Raw genomic sequence first — 23659 nt, 5'->3', positions numbered from 1 at the left:
TTCAGTGCTCTAGGGTGATTGTCAAACCCAAGGGATACATGTAGTGGCTGTGAAACAGTGTGATTAATTTGGTGCCTTCATGGATGTGCCAGGGCTTTGTATGCAGTTTTATTTATCAGTTTAATAGTTTATGCAAGCAGCAGTGCTGCCTGTTTATTGTCTGAAGAGGTATAATTAAAGTGGAAGTCACGCTGGTCTTGAATAAAGCCCAACCTTAAAGACAATCACTCTGCAGACAGCAGGTAAATAGCAGCTCTACTTGCATAAACTATTAAATGGCACTTAACTTTGTACAGCACTTGTGATATGAACAGGGTTAGCAGGTTCTGGAGTCCAAGGGTTTTTGGTTGATGTGCCTTGACCATCTAGGTACTGAGCCCTACCAAGCAAGAGAACATTGTGACATTGCAGTCCACAGTACAGAGCAGTGACTTTCTTCTGTGCCAGCAGCCAGGCTGCTTATCAGTACAATTGTCAAGGAAACAGTCGGAGCCTCCAGAGCATTGAAATTAGCCACTGTACACAGTAAAAATTGAGATGGCATGCGCCAACAATAGATTTGAATACACAAGTGTGTGAGACAGATAAAGTACTGCTGGGAAATTCATTGGGACAAAAGGAATGATGATAAGATACATAAATGTAATGACTGTGATGTTATAACTTAATTCTATGATATCCATTAGCTGATATTATCATGGTCAAGAATACAGCTTACATTAGAAAAAAAAGGATACAACTTACATTTGATTTCTCTCTGCTTTGTATGGACAATTTGGAAAGCATTTATAAAAACAGCAAATAACGCACAGCCAAAATATATTCTACTATTGTTTTTCTGCAGGAAGGGGGAAAGCCTCCATGCACCTTATCTCCCATGCATGCTTTTAATGCTGAAATAATCATATTGAAAAACTGCAGAATCTCAACAATAAAAGAATTATTAGTTTTTAAGAAAAACATATGTTTCCTTTTCCTTGAGGTTGTATACCCATGAAGTTAGAATACATTAAAGGCCGATATGTTGGGATGCAAGAACGCTGCAAATCCATGTTGTATCCTTTACATATAATTAAACAAAGAAGTCTACTGCTAGATCTGAAGAGAATTGTGTCACTATTGAATGGCTCCTTGAAGAACAACAATGCACTTTAACCAGGTTTTATATTATATATTAAACAGATATTCATATTTAAGTGGTATATGAGTTACTGCTACATGGATTTTATCAAGTGGTGAAGTGGTGGCATTTTCTGTTGCTGACACAGATTGTTGAATTATGTAATGGTTGAAGTTAATTATATTGACCGTTAACATAATTCAAGGGTTTTTTTCCAGTTTGAGTTTCCACAACCCTGGAGTTAGTATATTTAATTTCTGGGAGAGCCTCCACCTCAGGGTGTGTGGAGGGCAAAGCCTCCCACGTAAAAAGCTGTTTTGCTTTACTTTTTGTAATAGCAAATGTAACCTATTGATTTACATTTGCAATTACTTTTTGTGATGATTTTAGTGGCTATTAATGGTAATCACCTGTGAATTTGTTCGATGTTTTGTTTCAATCAAACTCATTGGTAATTACTCGTTATAAACTCATATACGCACACACACACACACACACACACACACACACATATATATATATATATATGTGTGTGTGTGTGTCTATATATATATATATATATATATATATATATATATATACACATACACACACACACACACACACACACACACACACACACACACACACACACACACACATGTTGATACAGATATTTCACAATCCTATCAATCTGCTTTCAGCATATTCCTGGTAAGAGTCTGTAATATAACTGTATAGTCAAATATTTGAGATTTCTGTTTTTTCAGGTATGTTCTTTCTTTCCATCTTTAGTGTTATGTACAGTGGTTACTGGACTTAGGCCTCTACTATGGATCCATGCAAACCTGTTGCTGGTTAGTCATCAGACTACACTTTGTATTCCTTCATCAGATTCTACATTTTTGCCCCTTTCTAAACCCTCTTGTCAATTAAATGAATAGAACCGTCCTTTCTATATCAGCACTCATTTCCACTGTTGTGCCATCAAAAAGCAGTGCCTAACCTCTCCCATTACAAATCTTTAGGGATGTTATAAGCTCCACCTTTCCACAGTGGCTACAGCATAAGCAAATGTTTATCTGTCTGCAATGCAAATGTCAAGCATACTTCCTTAAGGCTCAAGTTTTCAGGTGTAGTAATACTGCCATCCATCTACTGTCATGAAGAACATTTCCCAGAATGAGCCTGAAAATGGTCCATCTGGATCAGCTTCCGCCCTAGTTAACATAATTAAATAAATTAATAAACAGTAACTTCATAGTTCTACTCATGACCTGAATAGTCATTATATCATGTGATGGCCTGCTAAGACCTTTGTTGGGCCACTTTACAGGATATCTGCCATTTATGTCACTCAGAATACTACACGGCTGTCATCTGTCATATGACACAGTCTTCCAAGCTGACTTCACATTAAAAATGTTATTTCCATTACCTATTTATATTAGCACTCAGCACTTTATTTGTTATGGTGTAATCCATTCTGCAAATGTTTGTTTCAACACACTAGAAAGTTTTCTGTATGGTGGTCAGTGTTCACTGAAAGCACAGATATTATAGCATGTGAAACAAAAAGCAAGTTTGATTTTAAGTGGTTTCAGTAACGTACATAATAATTTATCTAGGTCAGCATGAGAAGCCAGAATGCTTCTTGCATTTATAAAGGAGTTCAGTTCCATTCTTCTTTGGCCAGCAGCCCATTCCTCCTTTAAAAGGTAAAATAGTGTTGCACAACAACCCAGCAAGAGAAGTAATGCTACTCACATTTCCCCTTATTTGGCATGAACTGAGAATTTCAGTTTGTGAAACATTTTCCATTACTGGTATATGATCTGGTCTCTCCCTTTGTTCATTTTAATAAGTAAAAAGATCTGTTTTATGCAGTTACTTTGCACACCATGGAAATTTGTAAAAAATCATTTTTATTGCCTGAATTTTTTTGATTTCATATAAATTTTAATTAAGTTTTAATTTTCAAACAGCCTCACTTTTTGCCATTGTTCTTTTTAATCCTATCCTATCCACTGCAAGATTTACTACCAGTAATAACATTTAATTCCACTCTTTTTATTTTCTGGAAGCCCATGGTGGACTGAACACCTTCTTATTAGAAATAAATGTGTGCATATAAATATATGAATTCCATATGCGTATTAGAACCAGAGACAAAAATGTGCAGCTATGAATAACTCAAACAATTGTTATTATATATGTTATTCAGAAATGATAAAGGCAATTATTCAATGATGTGAAAATGCAGAGAGTCACAGAAGGTACAATTAATCTCTATCGGTTTCAAACCTAGACATATGACTTCAGGTCTCAGAGTTCATGCACCTTTAGGGGCTTCCTTGAGTACCATCTTTATAAAATTGTGTATCTCTATCCATGTAAGATTTCTTATTTTATATTTAATAATTAACTGTAATTGTTTTTACCATGTATGTTCATTTGACTTATTATATATACATTATTATTTCATTTTAACTTGAAAGATATATAGTTGATAAGCACCCGATATATAAATAAATACATAGATATGACATGTGTACATAAATATGTAAAACAACATTGTCTAACAAATATGAACCCAGACTTCCACTGTCATTACCAGATGTAAATTTTCCCCATTTTCCTGGTCCCCATCCAACATCCTCTGAATTTGTTTTTATAGCTCATAGCATAGAGTATTCTGCTGCTTAATTCTTGCCACCAGCAATAACATGAGATATTTAGGTCCATATACTGTAGAGCTGTCTCCCTTGCTCTTGGACACCTTCTCATACCTTACCAATCTGACTTTGCAGTTTTGTTCACCTATTCATTACGAGTATATTGGCCAGGTTACTATAATTTAGTGTTAAACAAAACATGAAGTAAGCCAACACTATCTAATCCAGATCTTTAGTAACTAGATGCCTTATTCTTATGCTTACATTAAAATCTGAGTTCATGAACAAGCCTTAAAAGGAAATTCCACCCTAGAACTAAAAAAATCATTTTTTTTCTCTCTGTCTTTGCTTCCTGACCTATTTTAATACCTCAAAGACACTCTAAGTGCTTTATTTTAATTTTAGCCTGTTTTCCACAACATGGCTATGAATGGGGGTTGATGGATCAACGTGATCTTGTTCTCCCTCAACCCTTTCGCTTTCCCATAATGCTTTTTATGACTCATGCCAAACATAAGGAAGTAACTGTGAATTCCCATGCCATTGGGATATAATGGGATTTGTATGAATCGCTGTTATCTTCTTTACCTTCTGTAAAAGGACTGCTGCTTTTCTGTCTCTACTCACCCTCATTTATGTTTTGCTCAGACCTTGTTTTACACTACACTTAGAAGTTATCTAACTACAGCCAGAAAAGTAGCTAAATTGTAGGCCTTTGTTCAAGGTTTTCTTTTGTAGTTCAAGAGGAATTGACAGTCCCCTCACCCCACCCTACTGCAGAGGTGTTAAAACTGTCATTGCACTGAGAGACCCTTGCAGAATCAGTTCCTCTTGGACTACAAAAGAAAACCCTGAACAAAGGCCTGCAGTTTAGTTACTTTTCTGGCTGTAGCTGGATAACTTCTAAGTATAGTGTAAAACAACATCTGAGCCAAAGATAAATGAGGGTGATTAGAGACAGAAAAGAAGCAGTCCTTTTATAGAAGGTAAAGACAAAAATAGTGAAGCACACAAATCTGATTATATGTCAGTGGCATGGGAATTCACTGTTACTTCCTTATGTCTGGCATGTGTCATACAAAGCATTAGGGGAAGGAGAAAGAGTTGAGAGAGAACAAGATCACGTTGATACATCAAGCCCCATTGGTAGCCATGTTGTGGAAAACAGGCTAAAATTACAAATAAAGCACTTGAGTGATTTTTGAGGTGTTAAAATAGCTCAAGAAACAAAGAGTGGAAAAAACAGATTTTTTTAGTTCTAGGGTGGAGTTTTCCTTTAATCTTCAGCTGAAAGCCATGCATTACACTACTATTACATTTGTGCCTGTTTCACATTGGCAAAATGGAAAGCACAGAGTCATATTCTTGTTCACTTCAGTCTTTCAGCAGGGGAAAGAATAAGCAGCAATACAGTGCAGCTAAACATCTATCCACTTAGAAGTCTACTGAGACCTTAGTTTGTTTTAAAGCATGTCGCCTACCTGGTTATAGTAGAAAGTCGAGACTGTTTAAACATGGTGCTTTTACAATATACAAAAAAAGTGTCTTTACAATAAATCTACAACTTTTTATTAGTAGCAAGATGGAATATCTGAACCCACATACTGTGTTAGGTCTTCATGCTGGGGACAGAAATGCATTGTATGTTCACTAGCATGTTTGAAATGCCAAAATGGCTGCTGGGTCTGTACCTGCCAGTTGTTTAGGTTTTCTCTTTTAGATCTATCTTTTTCATTTGAGGTGTTCTACAGTCTGTATACAGATGACTTGAAAATGGATACACTGATTACATGTGTTACAGATAGGGCATGTCTGCAACAGAACTTGACTAACTTGACCATTTGGACACAAGAGAATAATATCCTGATAAATACAACAAAAAACTAAGCATATTAGATTTGGGAGACATGGATTGAAATGTGAATATTTAATGCTGCACACAGCTATTGAAACTGTAGATGCATGGATATAACAGGCAGATCCAGCTTTGAGTTTTTCTAATCATATTAACCAATTGTTTAATGACAGTTATAGAACTATAGGTTGTATAAAAATATTTATAAAATCAGGGACATCAGAAATGATGAAATAATTGTTTATTAGTTACATTAGGCCCTAACTTGAGTATGAAACAGCAATATGGAAACTTTATAGGAAATCAACAATGCGTAAATTGGAAAGAATACAGCAGAAATATACCAAGAGCATACATGGATTTGAAAATTTAAGTTATTATGAGAAACTGAAATATCTGAACTTGTAGAGTGTCTCATAGACATTTAAGAGGAGGCCTTTATTTATGTATACAGGGTGTTTAGAGAGAACTATCTCTGGGAATGTTTGAAGTTAGCAAAAGGTAGTACAGAATCAGACAACCTATCTAGAACTTTCTATAGGAATGAGAGGGGTACTAATTGGTTCGCTAGCAGAACAGTTGATGCATGGAATAGACTACCAACTTACATTAAAGAAAGCTCTAGTTTAGATATTTTAAGAAACACCTGAAGACTTATTATGGGAATAATTGTTTTGGTCTATTGTTAGGCCTGAAGGGCATTATTACCAGTGCCTGAAATATTTTTATGTATGTATATGAGTATACTGCAGTGATGCTGCCCTTCAACCATTACTGGAGTAAGAACATAAAGTTTACTTACCAAGACTAACTCTTCCCAGATGGCAATCTTACTAGTAATGAGACAACAATCTGCCTCCGCTTATCACTTTAGTAGCTCAGCATTTAATATCTGGGGGTGCTGGTATGATATACCTACATCTTACCACCTACAACAGGGAAAGTCTAAGTTCACATTTATCTATGTATTGATTGACTGACTACCAGGGAAGCTAGACCGGCCTACTGACCCTTTTCAGACATGACTCACATGAAGTTCAGTCTTCCATCAAATGATAGAGTAGCAATGCTGATACCTCTCAAGTGTACCCCATTATGAAGCATGTTCCTCATTCTGAGTCTTAAGAAAGTTCCATGCAGTGCCACACTGAAAGTCTGTCACTCATTCAATATTAAGAAGTGTTTTAATGATATCCATATTAAATAATACTGAATCAAACTAATTCATCAACAAAAAAGTATAAGTATAAAGTAACACATTTAAGCCACACTTTAAAACTCCTTCAAGTCTTTAGCAAGTGTTAAGTGTGTACAGTAAACTCTCAGTTAACAGGAACTCAAGCAGCCAGAACTCTCAAGCAACCAGAAAAAAAAAAGTGAAGAAATACAGTACAATTTTCATGTGTTGCACTTTCTGTTTCCACCTCGCAGAAACATACCTTACATTTTTAGAGTTTTAAACAGGAAGATGGGAATAAATTCCCTCTCTCCCCAACCTAAGAACAAGTCAAATCAAACAAATAGTATAAGGTGCAGTATTAGTCAGGCCTATTTTTAACAGTAACTTTCATGCAACCAGAAACTACAGTTATCCAGCATCTACCAATCCCCATGGGTGCCAGTTAACTGAGAGTTTACTGTATTTCACATTTTGCCCATTTATTCCACATTATGGGAGGCTGTGGTTTACTTATTGGAGATGGAAGGGTGAGAGTTATGGGGAGATGGCTCGTTACTACAAAAATGGAAAGAGAATATCCTTTCAGTTTATTTGCATTGATAATAATTTGTAGTTTTCTTAAAAAAGGTGAGTTGAAAAATACCTGAAAGGAATGCTTTGAATCACTGGTCCAGCTGTTCTACTGTTGACTACTGCATGCTGAGATTTATACTGCTGAAAGATGGCTCTGTGCACACAGTGTATTATAAACTCTTTGTGGCTGCTACTGTAGCAATCCTGTGTAAATAACATCATTTACAAAACTCATCACAAAGGCCAACGGTGAAATGGGTTACAAGATCAAATTTATAGCAACAACTTAAGCATTTAAGTCTTACAATCTCGTTTTCAAGACTTATTCAAAACTAAACAAGCTACAGCAAAGATATTTAAACAACAGTACCTCTAAATTTAGTTCAATGTCATGTTTTGTTATTAGTTGGCTCCTTGTAGCTTAACAAAGCACAATGATATGCCTTAATTAATTATTGTTGAGAAATGCATTTGGAGCTTCTTTAGAAATCACAAGTTATAGTTTAACCATAAGCATTCAACTTAAGTAACAGACCTTGCTGAGCAGCAACACATTTCTTGTTCCAGAACCAGATCTGTCAACTGTCCAGATCTCCATAGAATGTCCAGATTTTTGACTCATATTTTTAGTATGTTCCTCCTAAAATTTGTGGTTTTCTGGCAAATCATTAAGGATTGAGGTCACGAAAAAATTACAGACATTTGAGTTTCAGGCTCCATATCCTTCAGAAAATACACGGTAACACAAAGCCTTTATTCTAACAACTTCCTAAGTTTATAAGACCAATACTTACTTAAAAGTTTTCCCTATTTGTGGGCCATTACCTCCCCCTCCCAATAATATTTGGCTTTGTCCAGATTTTTTATGTTAAGAGGTCGAAGTATGCCCAGTATAATGTTTTTGTAAGACTGCAACCTTGTAATAGGAACACGAAACCACCAAAAAAACAACTGCAACCTTGCCTTGATAGTAATTTTCTATATCTGGCTTGGTTTTCTCGACAGATGGCCGTAAACTGTGCTGAGCACTGTTCACTGTCATCTGCTGAGAGACAGAGAACAGTTACAGCTACTTGTTTTTGCCTATTACTAGTAAATATGAAACTGAAATACACAGGCTAGCCTAGTTCTTCCTTCAAAAATAAGAACTGTACCTTTTGTCAAGGTAAGAAACCCAAGATCATGCACAAACATGGGTCTCTGTGTGGAATAATGTTGAAAGTAGACTGACATATTTCCTTGCCAGTGTTGAGGTGAGAATTCCAAGTTCACTTAATTCCCTGCAAAAATTTAATTTTACAGGAAGTATCTTGAAGTCAGCTTAGACTCCTTTATACCTCAATATCCATCTTGTCCAACTCCTTTCTCCATTAAATATTATTGATTGAGTTATTTTTTGCCGATTGTGATGCTCTGTTGCAACCCAGCCAGGAGCCTTAGGTTATTCGTAGACTTATATAAGAAGCGTAATTTAGATGTAAAATCAGACAACTCCAGGTGTATATAATATATTTCTTGAATGTAAGATTCATAAGGTTCTTATGAATATCTGTAAAAAATAAGTCCTTGTTCTTTGTGATATAACAAATATTGTAAAATGTTCTCCCTACAAGGCCAAATCTACTTCAGATGGAAATACAGGTTAATTAGGTCACACCTCAATAGTCAGTTGTTGTGACAGTGGAACTCCAGTCCGCTAATGATTGGCAGTTGATTTTTACATACCGAGTTGCCAGCCCTGACGCACAACCTTCAATGAAGGTACGCCCATTCACGCATGTCTCCACGCAGAAGACGCTCTGAGAGTCGAACCAGACAGCATCTTACTGTGAGGCGACAACGCTACCGCAGCACCACCACCGCGGATCACACCTCAATAGTCAGTGATGAACTTAAAACAAATTACATCATTCAATCCAGTCATATTTTAAATCCATTTTATCCCCAGGCTCTTCTGGTGAAAAATCTTTAAACATATTCAAACTAAAAACATGCATATTGTGCTATATTGCAAATGCTAGCTTTAGATTCAGTGCTTGGATAAGTCTCAGACTTAGAGTAGAACTGTTATTATTCCTTCTCTGGAGAAATAATATTTAATACATAGTAAATCTTTACAGAATACAATCTTAGAATCACTGGCAAAAAATCAAAGTTATCAGTGGTGATTCTTAAATCCTTATATTATGTAAACTGTCTCATTAAAATTATTAATAACATAAGGGCGTGATTTAGTCTTGTCACGAAAATGCATAACAGAACTTTTACTGCTGTTGAGTTTAAGATTATTGACAGAAGTCCACTCAACCAAATTGTCCGGGCACTATTGTAAACCCCATTGATCTTCTCATTTGGAAATAACATAACCAAGATTACAATCCTCTGTGAAATTTGAACACCATGCCAAACTACTTCTCTCTTTATTATGAATAAAAAAGTTAAGGCCAGTAGGTCTTCTGAAGGACTACATAGGCGAGACACCAAGAAGTGTAAGTCTGGGGAAGTGTAATGTGAAAGGACCCATTTACTAACTAGTATGATGTCAACAGACCAGTTAGTTGATCAGTATGTATACATTTCAACCTTTCCAGTATATCTAGGTTGAAAGGGTATACAAAACCTTTGGTAAATGTGTAACATTAAGAAAATGTCTACCAGAACTGGTAAAACAAGAGTGTCAAGACAGCTAACATGTTAAAATACTAGAAACTAGAAGCTGAAATAACTTTGAAAGGCAACATTAAAAAAACTCTTTATTACTAAAGTCAGACTTACTAGTAAATAACCTGAAAGGCAGTACTTCTTACCTCTATTATATAAAAGAATATCTTTTCAATAATCCTTAATAGACCCATGATTTAAGGAATACTAAAAAGAACAGGACAAAACAAATTAATTTTATTTACAATTTTAGAAATGAATATTTCAGAGATATTATCTGAACCTATACAGTAATTAGTCAGAGAAGCCCTGACTAAAACAAAGCCTGATCCAACCATAGTCAACTATTTTTAGAAATCAATAATCCAGGTTTATTATCTGGCCCTGCATAGCAAATAGTCAAAAAATCCTAGGTAAAACAAAATCTAATTCAACCACAGTCAATAATTAAAAAAAAAAAAAAAAAACAATACGCACATTAAAACATAAACAATACACACACACACACACACACACACACACACACACACACACACACACACACACACACATACACATACACACACACAAAACACAGAGTCCAGGCCAACCAAAGCTCCATATCACACCAGCAAATCTCAGTTCAGTTCCATCCATCAACCAACAGAAAACCGAAAATCAAAAACCCAAACGGCACACATTCAGCAGACAATCAGGTCTCCACCAACCACCCTTGTCCAAATCAATTGTCACAGCCTTCATCGTTCTCCATGATCTCAATCCATCATCCACTCTGCCACCAACCTCATCTCCAACCAGCAATGGTCCAGTTCCTCTGTCAAAATTCATATCCGAATTCCACACAACACCAGCCGCCACCATCCAACACCTTCCAACACTTGGGTCTCCACCATTTGCTCCACTGGGTGCACCTCTCCACATGTAGGCCTGAGCAGCCATGAACTGACCAACCACTCCAGGCACCCAAGCTAATCCGAATGGTCCACAGATCCAACTGATCGAACACCACAGCTGCTCCCACTCCACACCTGACCACAAGCAAATCCAACAAAAATGGACACATACCTACATTTTCCACAAAAACATGAGACAAACTATGAGAGCCAAAGTGGTTGTTGCTGCATGAGGCACCACCAACTTATTAGTGTTATTACATTATATTTATATATTTTTGTAATATTAGTGTTGTTATATTAGGTATATTAGTGTATATAGTGTTAGAATCTTCCCCATATAAATTACACTGAGCACTACATGAACAAAGTTATTAAAAGTGAAAATTATGGCTAAAGGTATTTGCCAGTTTAGCTCTGGATGCAATCTAAGTGTTATCAAGTAATACAATAAACTCACCGTATTTACTTCCGTTACTTCTGAACAGTAATGTCCTCATCTAATATTAACATTTGATGAGCTTCACTTTTCTGAACTGTCTGAAGATATTTTTTTCTTATTATTGCTAGCATTAAATATTTGGGTCTATATTATATATTTGAAGTTTCAAAACTTCGAACCTCATGTGTTCAACAACATATGAGTGAAGTTTGAAACTTCAGAAATATAATAAAATATTTAAAAAAAAAAAAACGTACCTGAACGCACTGAGCAGGGGGCAAGCCCCCCATGCACCCCCACACCCCGCTACTTAAATATACCAATACCGGGATCGCACTTCAGTGCAGAAAAGGGACATTTTTTCCATTCTGCACTGTACGGAGCCGTTGCTTTAACCTTTGAACTTTTCAAATTTCGATCATATGGTGTCGACCACATGACAATCTAACTTTGAAAAGTTCAAATAATTAATAGGGACCCAAATATTTTATATATTTTCTAGTTATATTTCAGTTTATGTTTTTTTTTTTATCGGTTAATTTGTTTAAATCAGTTTGCTGTTGTTTGCTACATAAGCACTGCATTTGCGCACGTTAGTGCTTGTTTGCGCATCATGCACAGCTGCGCAGTGGTAGGCACCATTGGTGGTTTTACACTTTGGCTGTAAATTTTCCTTTACTACTTTGCTGGTGCTCCATCAGTGAGTTCTCACAATTGTCACTCATTGACAGGTGATACATTCACCGAATCTCCTGCAGTACAAACACAGATCCTACCACTAGCACTTCATATTTTTCTCCACTTCTCCTGTCCTCTACTTTATCTAGTCCTTCCTGTCCTCTCTCAGTTTTCTGACCACATCAACTTACCTAGCATTATGGATGGACAATTTCCCACAGTTTCTCCAGCGAGCCTGGTTGACTGGGGCATGCTGAGGCAATATATCTTACTTGCCTCATGTACACTGACAACCCACTTCTAGTCCACACAAATTCATTATGTGAGAGATGCATCTACATGAAGAACCTAGAATCCAGGCTCTCTTGCTCACCAGTAAGTTCATCTGACACTAAGCAGACTGTCAGCATATACACCTCACCTCCTGCACCTACCAAACCAACAACACATAACCCTACATATGCGAAGGTCCTTACCAGAAGTTTACCTAAACATCAGAGACCTCCAAAACACAAACACAAGCACGCTTCACATAATACATCCTCTGAAGAATATAGTACACATAATATATCACACACCAGTGTCTCACTAGTCAAGCCCCTAAGGCATAACACAAAAACAAATATCTTAGTCATAGGTGACTCAACCGTGAGATGCACAGATGTCTCTCTCATCAGGTTGGATAAGGAAAAGGTCACAGTCAGCTGTCTGCCAGGTGTCAGGATCCACCACATCACACACGCTCTCAAGCCTCTCAACAACAGGCACTGTTATGACTCCCATCATAGTCCATGTTGGTGTGAACAACTTGAGATGTACTTCACTGGACTATATGAACAGAGACATGACTGACCTCTCTGATTAGGTGTCTCAGGCAGTTATGTCCCTACCCTTAAGCAGCATTTTACCTTCACCTAGGACGATACCTCAATACGAACAAAACTTCAACAATTGGCTTAGTTTCTGGTGTCATTCAAAGGGGATCCAGTACCTGTCAGCCTGGGATGACATGGTCGACAGACTCCGATGCTTTACCAGAGATGGACTTCATCTGTCACCCCTGGGATTTTGGTTACTGGCGAAGGCTCTTGCCACCCCCATAGTTCCTTTTTTAGGGAATGTCACAAGAACAAAATTCCTGACATAAAATACCCACTAAAAACAACCTTAAAGTTATGCTGCTAAATGTTAGGAGTCTAAACCAGAAACTTCACTCATTGAAAGCAGTCCTCACCTTGGAAGATGCTGACATTTGTGTAGTCACTGAGACCTAGTTCAAGGCTGAGAAAAGCACCCCAGCTATCCCAGATTACATTTCCCTCCACACATTCAGACTACAAACTGAAGGTATGAGAACTAAAGGTGGTGTATCAATAGTCATTAAAGATAAATACACCTCCGTGAATTACTTCAAGCGCAATTCACTGTAGGTAAGACTCCTCTTTGGGTCATTGCCAGCTATAGGACCCACTCCATGAATCAGGACATCCACTCAGCCTACTGGGATCTACTTAAGTCAATAAAGATACAAGCAAACACCCTGGTTTTGGGTGACTTTAATTATCCGTCCATTGTCTGGGTAAATTATACGTGTTCTAACTCACTTGCCCAAAGGCTCCTGGACTTCTTTAACTCCAGTGCCATGGACCAGCTGGTTGATACACCCACAAGGGGCTCAAACATAATTGATCTGATGCTCACCAACATGGAGACTGCTGCACCACCCCCAGTGTGTGGCCATCCCTGGTGATATCTGACCACAAATCAGTCCTGCTAGAAGTCACTATAACACAAGACACCCCCTTAGCAACAACTAGTCTAAAAAACTTCTCCAAGGCTAATTACAACCTCTTACGTGATGGCATAAATAGCTTCATAGCCCCTCCCCTCACTGATGGAACAAACACCAATGCTTTACACGAGCACCTGTACAATTGTATTGACTCTGCTGTACCTGATAGAACCAAAGCAAGATCTTCAAGGAAAAACAAACCTGCCTGGTGGATAGGCTGTACAATACGAGAAAGAAATTGCTGTCTAAGAGTAGAAAGGGACAGTCTCAAAACTGGAAACACTCCCGTCTCAACTTAAACAAGCAAATAAGACTCCTTCTGAAGTCCTCCAAAACTAACTACAATTCCAAATTAGCTTCCCTAACTAAGGATAACCACAATGAGTTCTTTAGTTACATCCATAACCACAAAGGTAAGGCCCAGATTTCTGCTGAACTTGTAGTCAATGGTACTACATAGACAGAACCTGTGGATACGGCAAACTTGCTGGCTGCCAGGTTCAGTGAAAACTTCACTCCCTGTCCCCACCACATATACCCCAAAGCATCCCTAACTCCTGTCCCCCACCTAGCGTCTCCAAGAAGCAGGTCTTAAATCCTCTCTCCAAGGCCAAAAACACAGCCTCTATGGGACCAGATAACATCCTGGGCTGTGTTTTACGCGAGTTAAAACAGGAATTAACATCACTATTGGGCACATTTTTCAATCACAGCCTAAGCACTGGCTTCATCCCAGCAGAATGGAAAACAGCTACCATCATCCCATTGCACAAAGGGGGTGCATCCATGGACCCTGGGAACTATAGACTCATTAATCTGACCAGCCTTATCTGGAAGGCCATGGAATGAATCATCATGCACCTTATTAACAAAGATATAGGAAATATCCAAACACTCGATCCCACCCAATTTGGCTTTGCCAAGGGGAGATCATGACTGTTAAATTGGTAGATTTCTTTAAGACAGTCACAAAAGCCAAAGACAAGGGCAAATTTGTGCATATGGCCTACCTAGACTTAGCCAAGGCATCTGACACAATTTCTCACTCAGGCATCATTGATAAACTCATCCAGCCGGATATCAACCCATGTATTGTCAGGTGGGTTGCAAACTGGTTCACTGATGGAACTCATATGGTCAAAATAGGGGACTCCACCTCCTCCAGCAGACCAAGTCGTGTTCCACAGGGATCGGTTCTGGGACCCCTACTGTTCAGAATCTACTTTCCTGAAGTACTAGCTAAAACCAAAGGACTGTGGCCGACAAAGTTTGCTGATGACTGCAAACTGGGATCAATCATTGAAACCCCTAGCAATGACAATATCTTACAAGAAGGTCTTATGCAGACTAATGACTGGTGCCAAAGTCATGCTCTTAAACTTAATGCAAAGAAATGTATCATCATCCCCTTTGGCAAGGGTAATGTTCCTATGGACTACCACATTAATAGCAATAGCCCTAAGCACACACAGTCAATGGTGAGAGATCTGGGCACACAGGTTGACATTAATCTTAACTTCAATCACCATGTCCCCTCAGTGGTAAGAAGGGCATTTTATATTGCTCATCTCATAAGTAAGGGCATTGCCTTCAGAAAACAAAAGAGGTTATAACCCCCCTGTACTCTTCCCTCATCAGGCCAAAAACAGAGTACGATGCTCCCTTTGGTATGTTCCTTTCCAAACACCTAAAGCCAAGTCTTCTAACTTCAGAACAGAATTATCGCTCATTTCAAGTACAGAATCATCACTAATTTCCAAAGCTAGGATACTACTTTCAAATATTTTATTAATTGTGTAACCAAGTAAGATCCACAATGCATAAATGCGGCTTTCTAGGGGCAAGCCAGAAGCACTGCCTGATCAAAATATTGATTCAGAGACGCAACGGTTATTCAGGTAGAGTGTGAAGGAATCAAGCTCATCGATAAACCATGAACAGTGACGCGAGGTCACAGTCGTCCCCAACTGTTAATATACTTTAAGACTGGTTAGAAATGTGGAAATGTTTCTTTGTAAGGTTACTTGTTTTAAATGTTTAGGAATCACTTTTCAACAAACCATTTAAAGAACTACAGTTTATAAACTGCTACAGTGTCATTGCCCCTTTCTATATTGATAGATGATTTTACACACCAACAACAAAAAACTCCGCACAACAGCTGCAGAATGACTCACTGACTGAACAATGTTATTAAGAGTGGCATGTCTAATCAGCTGTTAGCATAAGAGGAGTATTCTCGACACTTCTGTAGTCCACGTATTTATTATATATTTCCTGAATGTAAGATTCATAAGGTTCTTATGAATATCTGTAAGAAATAAATCCTGGTTCTTTGCGATATAAAAAATATTGTAAAATGTTCCCCCTACAAGGCCAAATCTACTTCAGATGGAAATACTTTATATAGGTTAATTTGGTCACACCTCAATAGTCAGTGATGAATTGTAAAAAAATTAAGTCATTCAATCCAGTCAACATATTTTAAATCCTTTTTATCCACAACCTCTTCTGGTGAAAAATCTTTTCAAACTAAAAATATGAATATTGTGCTATATCTGCAAATGCTAGTTTTAGATTCAGTGCTTGGCTAAATCTCAGAGTGGAACTGTTATTATTTCTTCTCTGGAGCAATAATATTTAATACATAGCAAATCTTTACAGAACATTTCTATATAATCTTAGAATCACTGGCAAAAAATCAAAGTTATCAGTGGTGATTCTTAAATCCTTATATTATTTAAACTGTCTCATTACAATTATTAATAACATAAGGGCGTGATTTATTCTTGTCACGAAAATGCATAACAGAACTTTTACTGCTGTTGAGTTTAAGATTATTAACAGAAGTCCACTCAACCAAGTTGCCCGGGCACTGTTGTAAACCCCATTGATCTTCTCATTTGGAAATAACATAACCAAGATTACAATCATCTGTGAATTTTGAACACCATGCCAAACTACTTTTATGCTCCGAAACTGGGAAAAAAAAACTTTTAAAAAAATGTTTCCATCACATGGACTGATTGATTGCAATAGGGCTTAGGGGTGCTTAGCAAAACTTTGGTAAGGACATCCTAAATGTTGATAAAATCAGGTCTTACACTAGAGACTAACATCAGACAATGCCAGCCAGCAAAGAACAGCAATGGAAGGTAAAACAGCTTTTTAAATATGTTAGGATTTTGCTCTGTCACAGTTACAAAGTGTGCCAGAATGGAGTTTCTAACAGCTTTTATCTTCTGCCAGATGACCACTTTGTTTTTGCATGTTGTACCTCTCAGCTGTCTTGATTTTACCTCATATTTTTGCTCTATCCCCTCATAAAATTTTGATTTTCCTGTAAATCAATGAGGATTGCAGTCTGTCAATATGCCAGGCTTTAGACTTTTATATTTCTTATTGTTCAGAAAATGCAGACTGATGCAAAACCTGTTGTTCTACCACCTTTTTAAAGGAATAATATTCAAAACCTGACCCTGATTTTGATCCTTTGCCCCTCCTCCACCTCAGTACAGGTCTATATTATAAGATTGACGGTTTTCTGGTCGACACCATATGGTTGATGTCTTCAAACGTCTACCTTATAAAAAGACAAAAAAGAAAAAAGTACCCTAACGAGTTTAAGCCCCACACCCCCCGCTACTTAAATATACTAACTCCGAGACCGCACTACATTGCAGTAAATGGAAATCTCCCCTTACAGAGATTTCCGTTTACATGCTCGAGATTCTGAGCGTTCGATATTCTCATGCCGACAATGTCAGATTCGACATTGTCAGCTTTCGAGAATATAATATAGACCCCTCAGTGTTGCATGCTAAACAGTACCTTTTACATTTTTCAGAATACTTAAACAAAGATAGCACTCTGGCAAGCTATTTCCCAACTTTCAAAGCCAGTAAAAACCTTTGCGCTCATATTCTTTTTTTTTTACATCTGGTAGTACATGGAGCAGGTAAAGCTCCAAGTACTACCTACAAAGAATTATGATCAGGTCTCTGATCATAACCCTTGTTATGTGTTCTTGACTTGGATCACAAAATTCATCTCTCAAGCTTTGCTTCTGAGGTGAAAGTCTTGGCATCCCTATATGAAACAATTAATAAGCTGCTTATGATTTCAGACCCAGTCACAGTCCTCTATGTAGAAAACAGGTACAGATGCTAAATTTGCATGGATACATTTTCATTTCATGGATACTTCACACATAGCTTTGAAAATTCGGGATTCTTACGGAAAGCAAGTGACTTGCTACAACTTATAACTCACACAAAGTGCTTATACGCTGCAGTGCTGCAGAAACGTAGTATCCAAATTCACTGGTATTGCATTAACATATCAATCAGCTTCTCCCAGTCACACATACTAACACCTTTCACCCAGGGCAGCTGCCCCCTTCAACCCACACTAGCTATGCTACTGGTTTCCCAATTAGGCTTCGAGTAAGGGTATGCCTTTAGTATGTGTACTAGTGTTTGTGCGTTAGAATTAGATTAAGGGGTAGATTACCTGATAGATTTTGTGGGTACATGTGTGATTTTGTTTGCAATGTGTGCCTGATCTGCCTTGTGTAGTGGTACTGTTACTGAATTAATCTGTGTAAGGTAAAGTCTGGGGTTAGGGGTAGCCCATGGGCAGGCTTAGTGTTAGGATTAGTAGGCATTGCTAAGGTGGTGCAGCTAAGGCCATCTGCACCACCTTAGTAATGCATGCTAATCCTACACTATGCCCTACCAAACGGATTTTCATACCACTACCACTATTCAGACAAATTTGGTCTTAATGTGGTGATAGGTTTTTTTCTTTAAGATCAGAAAGGGAAAAAATTTCCTTTTTTGATCATATATGCTTTGTAATGCTTGGTTTTTAGTAAGTGTGTTTTTCGATATGTTGGCATAAGTGAACAGTTATTCAATTTCTGGTTATTTTGACTACTTACCATAAACTAATATATGATTTCTATTTGACTAAATGAAAATGCACATAAGTTGAATCACAAAACAATAAAAATTGGTTGAAAACACATTTAGTACACATTTAGTAAAATGCTCATTTGGATAAAATTTTAATTCCCACAATGTGATTTAGCTATACAAAGTATTGTAACAGAAAAGTAAAAATCTGTTCAAATGCAACATGATATTTATCTGGTGAACTGCAAAGATCGGATGAGGTTGGTGTTATCCACTGATAATCACTGCTGAAATGGTTTCTATTTGTGCTCCAGCATGGAATAGATGATGGAGGGCTTCCTTTTGGTCAAAAAATACTTTTAAAGTACTTTCCTCTATATGTTATTTTCTTCCAGTTGTGATTTAACACAAATATGTAGCCAGGAATTTACAGATTTTATATACTGTAGCCATAGTGCACCCCCTCCCCAATAAAAGCCATTAAAAGGTTATGCTAGAGTACTGAATTGCTCTGTTGCAACCATACTGCACTCCCCCAACAAAATGTATATGCTATGCGTTGGCACTGTAGAACATTATCTCTTTTGCCCCATCACATTGACTGCCTTTTGATTACAGAGCTGCAACAAGTCCCTGTAGAACAGGCAGGAGACTTCACTTACAAGGCAGTTTTGTGACAAGTTTCCCTGCCATTTCATGTCAGCTGGTCCTAGAGGCATAGCTGGCTCATCCGGTCCCATTTCCATTCCCTGATCTGGTTCCTCTCAACTTAAAAACACTCTATTGTAATCTAGCTGGTGCTCCTAACCTCAGGGGTAAGACAGGCCCTTTCCTTAACTCAAGGAACAAAAAAAGGGGTCTTAATATAACTGATAACACACATGGAGTACTGAAGCACTTCAGTACTGCAGTCAGTTCTGGTACTATATTGCCAATTGGTCAGTATCTCACAATCATATCCCCCCTAATATCTTGCAACCAGGATGGTTGTCCCCTTCACCAGACCTTAGTAAAATTACTGTCCAGACCCACAGATGTCCATTCAACCAGTACCAACATTCAGCACCAAGCATTTGTGCCAGATCAGAGCAGCCAGTCCCAGAGGTCCAACCACACCAGAACCTGTGTTCAGCACTAATCCTGTGTGATATCATGGCAACTAGTCGCACAGAACTATTCACAGAAATAATAATATGTTGCACTGATAAGCATCGGTGCCCAAACATGGAAGGTGGTCTCCATAGTATATATAGTAACATCCATCCTCTGCAATCAGGCAAACTATGTCAGCATATACAGCACAATCTAACACTCTACCCATGGTGCCATGGTGCAAGTAACAATATTAATGATCTAAGCCCACCACAATGAGCACCTCTGGATTCAAGGATTTTAAAAAGACAAATGTATTAAAACTATGATGAGCTCTCAAAACTCAAATAGAATTTTTCAGCTCCACGTTGTCTCAGCTGTCACTTATACCGATGAATCTTATTACAATCTAAGAAATAGTGTAAACCAAGGAGTCGCAATATGTACCAAGTATACTGGGGAATGTAAAACTAAACCATCTTTGTGGAATGCAACATTAATAAGATGTATAATGAAAGAAAAGGGGGTAATAAAGGCCTATAATAAGTCAAACTCTATCTATATTAAATACACTGTCAAAAAGCTTAGCAAAAATCTGAAAGTTTCAATAAGGAAGATCACAATGGAACATAAATTTAAATTAGCTTTCACAACATAAATTTAAATTAGCTTTCACAGTCAAAGATGATTAACAAGTAATACTCAGCGATGTCTTCAATTATAAGGGTATCACCGACTCTGACCTTAAAGATACTGCTAATATACTTGTAAATATATTTATGAAAAGTTCACACTAGAAACCAAAGACATAGCTAGGTTAGGGTAAGGGGGAAGGCTGCCCTGGATACAGGCAGTTGGGGGGACAATCAGCATGACTGTAGACATGTCAGTTCATTCATGCAAGTCAGTAATACAATCACTTTTGTTTGACAGCTGGGCATGACAGCAGTATCTGCAATCATTTAAGCAGTTATTTTTCAGATTGTAGACATTTAAATGATGTGCTTGTGCGTGTGTTTTAGAAACCGTAGAAAGAAGCTACCATATCTTTTTACTACAGCTGCTGAAACGGGTTTTAGACAGATAAAGAGCTATTCAGTAGAAACATAGTAGTGCTTTTCTCTTTGCTCAGAGGATTTTTTTTTCTTATGTCTCAATTCTGAGGGAAGGGAGCAAATTGGGTGGATGCATGAATTGACCTACATAGACAGCTCTGCCAGAAACAATTATTGAAATTCTACACATTCCTGGGTCCCTTCTTTCCCCCAATATTATTACTGAACATGCCTTAACTGTACTCTCCAAAGCTTAAAATACCACCTCTATGGACCTTGATAATATACCTGTCTGCTTATCCAACAGCACCAAACACACCCTTTCAAAACACCTCCTAAAACTGTCCAATTTAAGCATAGCCACAGGGCATGTTCATGCGTTAGAGAAAATGGCTATCATTATGCACCTCCTAAAAAGGGATCTCAACTCAGATCCCAGGAAATATAGATTTATCAGCTTAATAAACATTATTCACAAAGCCATGCAATGTATTCATGCATATGTCTTCATAAGCTCTAATATTAAAATTAAATGAATGCTCTAGATCCACAACATGATTTTTCTTTTAAAAGATTATGTCAGCAGACAACAGTACAGATATACATACCGGATCGGTCGAGGCCCGGGTTAACAATGACCGGCACCAGTACTGTTGGCCAAAAGGGTGCTGGCAGAAATTGGGCTACTGTTGGCCAAAGGAGGAGAAGAGGGGGAAGGCATGCCCGAAGGCAGGTAAAGGCTAGGACTGTGATAGTGAGGGTTGGAACTTTGAATGTTGGCAGTATGACTGGTATAGGGAGAGAGCTAGATATGATGGACCGAAGGAAGGTTGGTATATTGTGTGTTCAAGAGACCAGATGGAAGGGGAGCAAGGCTAGGTGTATTGGAGGCGGTTTCAAATTGTTTTATCATGGTGTGGATGGGAGGAGAAATGGCGTAGGCATTATCCTGAAGGAACAGTATGCCAAGTGTGTTTTGGAGGTGAAAAGAGTGTCAGATAGAGTGATGTTTATGAAGCTGGAAATTGATGGTGTAATTATGAATGTTGTTAGTGCATATGCTCCACAAGTTGGGTGTGCGATGGATGAGAAAGAAAAAGTTTGGAGTGAGTTGGATGAAGTGACGATGACTGTACCTAAGGGTGAGAGACTGGTGATTGGAGCAGATTTCAATGGGCATGTTGGTGAAGGGAACAGAGGGGATGAGGAAGTGGTGCTTGGGTATGGTGTTAAGCAAAGGAATGCAGAAGGTCAGATGGTAGTGGATTTTGCGAAAAGGATGGACATGGCTGTGATGAATACATATTTTAACAAGAGGGAGGAGGATAGGGTGACATATAAGAGTGGAGGAAGATGCACACAGGTGGATTATATCTTATGTAGAATGGCAAGTCTGAAGGAGATTGGAGACTGTAAAGTGGTGGCAGGGGAAAGTGTAGTTAGGCAGCATAGGATGGTGGTTTGTAGGATGACATTGGTGATCAAGAAGAGGAGGATGAGTGTGAGGGCAGCACCAACGATCAAATGGTGGAAATTGAAAAAGAGTAATTGTGATGTGATGTTCAGGGAAGAGTTAAGACAGGCACTGGGTGGCAGTGAAGAGTTACCAAATAGCTGGGTAACTACAGCAGAGCTAGTAAGAGAGACGGCTAGAGAGGTGCTTGGTATCACATCTGCACAGAGGAAGGACGACAAGGAGACATGGTGGTGGAATGAGGATGTACAGGAGAGTATACAGAGAAAGAGGTTGGCGAAGAAGAAGTGAGATTGTCAGAGAGATGAAGAAAGTAGACAAGAGTATAAGGAGATGAGGTGCATGGCAAAGAGAGAGGTGGCGAAGGCTAAGGATAAGGCATATGAAGAGTTGTATGAAAGGTTGGACACTAAGGAGGGAAAAAAGGACCTGTACCGACTGGCTAGACAGAGGGACCGAGCTAGTAAAGATGTGCAGCAGGTAAAGGTGATAAAGGATAATGAGGGAAACGTACTCACAAGCGAGGAGAGTGTGTTGAGTGTGTTGAGCAGATGGAAAGAGTACTTTGAGGGGCTGATGAAGGAAGAGAATGAGAAGGAGAGAATGCTGGATGATGTGCGGATAGTGAATCATGAAGTGCAGTGGTTTAGCAAGGAGGAAGTAAGGATAGCTATGAAGATGAAGAACAGAAAGGCTGTTGGTCCAGATGACATCCCTTTGGAAGCATAGAGGTGTTTAGGTGAAATGGCAGTGGAGATTGTTTAATGAAATCTTGGAAAGTGAGAGGATGCCTGAGGAATGGGGAAAAAGTGTTTTGGTACCGATTTTTAAGAATAAGGGTGATGTGCAGAGCTGGAGTAACTACAGAGGGATTAAATTGATCAGTCACAGCATGAAGTTATGGGAAAGAGTAGTGGAAGCTAGGTTAAGAAAGGAGGTGATGATTAGTGATCAATAGTATGGTTTCATGCCAGGAAAGAGCACTACAGATGCGATATGTGCTCTGAGAGTGTTGATGGAGAAGTACAGAGAAGGTCAGAAGGAGTTGCATTGTGTCTTTGTGGATTCAGAGAAAGCATATGACAGGGTGCCTAGAGAGGAGTTGTGGTATTGTATGACGAAGTCAGGAGTGTCAGAGAAGTATGTAAGAGTGGTACAGGATATGTATAAGGGTAGTGTGACAGTGGTGAGGTCTGCGGTTGGAGTGACGGATGTGTTTAAGGTGGAGGTGGGATTACATCAAGGATCAGTTCTGAGCCCTTTCTTATTTGCAG

At 38.3% G+C, this 23659-nt stretch overlaps 1 long non-coding RNA gene across 3 annotated transcripts in view; it reads right to left on the bottom strand.

Annotated features, from left to right (window-relative positions):
- LOC122805566 overlaps positions 1-23659 on the bottom strand; it is a 2364904-nt gene that overhangs the window by 2319883 nt on the left and 21362 nt on the right. The gene's annotated exons all lie outside the window — the stretch shown is intronic.

The sequence above is a fragment of the Protopterus annectens genome, chromosome 6.part1 (genome assembly GCF_019279795.1).
Source record: "Protopterus annectens isolate FY-2018-M chromosome 6.part1, PAN1.0, whole genome shotgun sequence".
Classification (NCBI taxonomy): domain Eukaryota; kingdom Metazoa; phylum Chordata; order Ceratodontiformes; family Protopteridae; genus Protopterus; species Protopterus annectens.
Note: the sequence above shows the minus strand (reverse complement) of the source record. Positions and strands in the feature narration are given on the sequence as shown.